Below are 4442 nucleotides of genomic sequence, written 5' to 3'. Positions count from 1 at the left end.
TGGGGGTGGGGGGCCTTGTCTATCTTATACAGCCTGGGGATTTGGGAAGAGAAGTGGTTGATTGAGCCAAATGCGGGGAGGAGAAGCAGACGGAGCCCCCTGGCCACCCCACCTCTGAGAGTGTCAGACAATAAACTGCCTCCCCCTCCCACTGGGAATTGTTGCCTCTGTCAATCCTCTTTCCCTCAGGGTGGGTGAGGGAGCCTGGGCAGGCCTGGCATTCACCTGGCCTATGACTGAATAAGGTCTCTTGGGTTTCCGGATCCTATAGAGGCCGCTGTGGTTCTCCAGCCCTGGGCGGCCTTGGCCCCTCCCCACCCATCTCTGCATCCTGGGCGTCTCCTGCCCCCTGTGAACTTGGCGGACCCTGAACCACCGGGCTCTGGCTGCAGCGCTGGTGGAGCAGTGCACACGCCGGGGACCCCACCTCAGGCCTGGCTGAGTTCCTCTCCTTTCCTGGGGCCACCACCCACGCTTGGCTCCCACCTGGGACACCGTGTCCCAGCTTCCGCTTCTCTGTGTCCCCCACAGCTAGCACACAGCTCTTCATTCTAGCAGCTTCGTGCTGCAGGGGAGTCCCCGTGGGGAGGCAGCCAGGGTGATAAAAATAACAGGCCTGGGGGCGTGTAAGTGTTCCACAGTGAACAGCCTGCCGGCCCTGCATCTCAGTCTGTTTCTGACACCCTCCAGAATGGTCACATGCGCGTCCCAAAGGACCCGGGGCCTCGATTCCATTCCCGAGGGGGTCTTGCTAACCCCCTGTCCCTCCAACCTGGCCTCAGCCCGAGCAGAGGCTGGGCACCCGCAATCCGCAGGAAAAGCCCGCGAACACTCCAGGGCTTACGTGCCGAGAATTTCCCATCCACACCCATCAGGCACAGCCAGTGACCTGGCGGGAGGCGGCTCAAACTCCCACTTTTTTTTTTAAAATATATTTATTTATTGATTTCAGAGAGGAAGGGAGAGGGAGAGAGAGATAGAAACATCAATGATGAGAGAGAACCATTGATCGGCTGCCTCCTGCACACCCCACACTGGGGATGGAGCCTGCAACCCGGGTATGTGCCCTTGGCCGGAATCGAACCTGGGACCCTTCAGTCCGCAGGCCGATGCTCTATCCATTGAGCCAAATCGGTTAGGGCAAACTCCCACTTTACAGACAGGAAAACGGGCCTGCTCGGGCAGGGAAGGGCGAAGCCAGCACTTGCCACCATGACACTGGTTCCAGGTTTTACACGGAGCCGGAGGGTTGGACACAGGCCCGCTGAGGGGGAGGTGGGGAGGGGGTGTCGGTCTCCATCAGCCCCAGCTGGGCCTGCAGCCTCTGCAGACACCAGGAGCCCCCCAGGCTGCCGAGTCCAAGATGGCCGTGGCGGCTTCTAGCCTCCGGGCGCACCTCCCCCTCCCTCCCCTGTTGTGTTTTTTTGCTGGTAATCCTCACCTGAGGATACCCTTTCCATTGATTTTTTTTAGAGAGAGTGGAAGGGAGGGGGAGAGACAGAGAAACAGCGATGTGAGAGAGACACATCCATGGTTGCCTCCTGCACACGCCAGACCAGGGCAGAGGATCAATTCTTGACCAGAATCGAACCTGGGACCCTTCAGTCCACAGGCCGACGCTCTATCCACTGAGCCAAACCAGCCAGGCCCCACAGGGTTTGCAGACCAGAGGGCAGCACTGGAGAGCAGGCGCCTGGGAGGCTGCGAGAAGGGCGGGGGCAGTGGCAGGGCTTGGGGCTCTGCTGTCAGGAAGGAGTTGGGACGCTGTCCGAGAAGGCCAGGGGCCCCCGAAGGTCTGGGCCCCTCTACGCACCCTCTTCTGCTGCCAGGAGGAAGCTTCCAAAACCCATATCCCAGCGGCCTGGGGACCTGAGACCTGGGCCTGAGGAGTCAGCAGGGGGGGCTGTGGGCTACAGGGAGCACGGGGTTCTGCAGGTAATGAGGAAGGGAAATTCTCACAACAGCCTTAATGTCTGTGGTTCTGAGAGTGAGCTTCATTTCCCCGCAGAGGCCTGGGTTCCTCCGCCTGGTGCCGCTGCGCGGGTCAGGCCAGCCTGGGGCAGGAGCAGTTCCTGGCAGCTGCTCCGCTGCGGTATCAGTTCAGGCCCCTGCCCGCCTGTCCCCGCGGCCAGCTCTGCCCCGCCCCGCACCACCTGCGTGTTTGCTGTCTCACCTCCTCTGAAGAGTGAATGTTAAGGTCACTGGATATGCAAACTCTTTAATTCAAGAAAATCCTATTTTGCCAAAACCACTTAGTACATTGTTTGAACAAGTTTTTATTACCTAGCCATCTGAGTAGCAGTAAAGTAAATTAAAATTAATTTATTAGGTAATTAAAGTCATGAAACCACCATGTCATGCCCCAGTTGTACACACCTCAAATGCAAAGGTCCTTGATCATACGTTAGTGAAATATGGGGTCAATCTAAGAACAGGTGTTCATAGTCTCTCGTGTGTGTTGGGGGGTGGGAGGGCAGGAGACAGAGAGAATGGAGTTACCAGAGGCTGCCGGAGGTCAGGGACCAGAGATCAGCAGAACCCAGCTTCTGGGGCGTGTTCCCCACGCTGGACATGCTAGGAAGGTGAACGTCAGACTACTGGGGGTAAAGGGTGGGGGCATTCTGCCTGCCAGACAGTAAGGGGACAAGAGGTGGTGATCCAGCCCACGGAGCACAGGACTGGGAGCAGGTTGCCAGCAAACCGTGTGAGTGACCCCGTAGGGGCAACCTCAGGGGCCACGATCAGGTGAAGGGCAATGAGGGCAGACTGGACTTCTCTGAAAAAGCCCCTTAATAACTGAAGGCGCTGAAGCCACAGAATATCTCTTCCCTGGAGTGTGGGGTTCGGCAACGGACTTGGTGGGCACCAATGGAGGCCTGTGAGGGTGTGTGTGAGAGGCCTCTGGGGAGTAACAGTGAGTGGGCCCTGACGGTGGAACTCAGCATAGAAATCAGCACGCCTCTCAGGCCCCTCACCTCAATTCTTCCTTTGAGGTCTTGGAATCATTCCTGGTGCCCAATGCCTCAGCTTTTTGCAGCACCGGCTGAGAACATAGCACGAAGACAGTTCCTCAAAACTGTCTGCTCTCCCAGCCGGCGTGGCTCAGTGGTTGAGCATCGACCTATGAACCAGGAGGTCACGGTTCAATTCTAAGTCAGGACGCATGCCCGGGTTGAGGGCTCGATCCCCAGTGTGGGGTGTGCAGGAGGCAGCCGATCAATGATTCTCTCTCATCATTAATGGTTCTATCTCTCACTTCCTCTCTGAAATCAATATCCTATATAAATATAATAAACGCCTAGGTGGCGTCACGTGCGACGTCATCACAAGATGGCTGCCACAAGATGGCCACCACAAGATAGCCGGCAGGGGAGGGCAGTTGTGGGTGATCATGCCAGCAGGGGAGGGCAGTTGGGGGCAACCAGGCCTGCAGGGGAGGGCAGTTGGGGGTAACCAGGCTGGCAGGCAGAAGCAGTTAGGGGCAATCAGGCAGGCAGGCAGGCAGGTGAGCAGTTAGGAGCCAGAAGTCTGGATTGTGAGAGGGATGGACATCCCCCAAGGGGTCCCAGATTGGAGAGGGTGCAGGCTGTGCTGAGGGACACACACCCCCTACACAAATTTCGTGCACCAGGCCTCTAGTATATATATATTTAAAAAAAGAAAAAAAGAACTGTCTGCTCCACTGTGGCAGTGTACCTGCTGTCAACCACTGGGGTCAGACCACACCTGGGTTCCGCAACCTCGGTACTTAAGTTCTGGCTAGGAAAGAATTCAGAGCCAAGACTCAAACTATGAGGCAACATTTATTTGGAAAATCACAGAGATAGAAGTAATTTGTAGAAGAAATGGGCTTAGGAAGCCCAACGCGTGGCTCAGTGGTTGAACGTTAATGTATGAACCAGAAGATCAGGGTTTGATTCCCAGTCAGGGCACATGTCTGGGTTGTGGGCTTGATCCCCCAGTGTGGGGTGTGCAGGAGACAGCTGATCAATGATCCTATCATTATTGATGTCTCTCTCTCTCTCTCTCTCTCTCTCTCTCCCTATTTCTCTCTGAAATCAATTTTAAAAAAAAAGAATGGGCTTAGGAAACAAGTTATAGAAATAAAGGAAGGGCCCTTGGAGCTTGGGAGTGAGGAAGGTGATGGTAAGGCACCTGGGGGAGGGGGAGGAAAGGGGGACAGGCTGGGGGGGAGTGAGCTGGGTCCTCCTTCCTAAGGGTTTTTTAAAAATATATATTTTTATTGATTTCAGAGAGGAAGGGAGAGGGATAGACAGAGAGAGAAACATCAATGATGAGAGATAATCATTGATCGGCTGCCTCCTGCACGCCCCCCACTGGGGATCAAGCCCACAACCCAGGCATGTGCCCTTAACCGGAATCCAACCCAGGACCCTTGAGTCCACAGGTCGACACTCTACTGAGCAAAATCAGCCAGGGCC

The sequence above is a fragment of the Myotis brandtii genome, unplaced genomic scaffold, assembly GCF_000412655.1.
Source record: "Myotis brandtii unplaced genomic scaffold, ASM41265v1 scaffold539, whole genome shotgun sequence".
Lineage (NCBI taxonomy): Eukaryota > Metazoa > Chordata > Mammalia > Chiroptera > Vespertilionidae > Myotis > Myotis brandtii.
The sequence above is the reverse complement of the archived record's forward strand: the minus strand, read 5'-3'. Positions refer to the sequence as shown.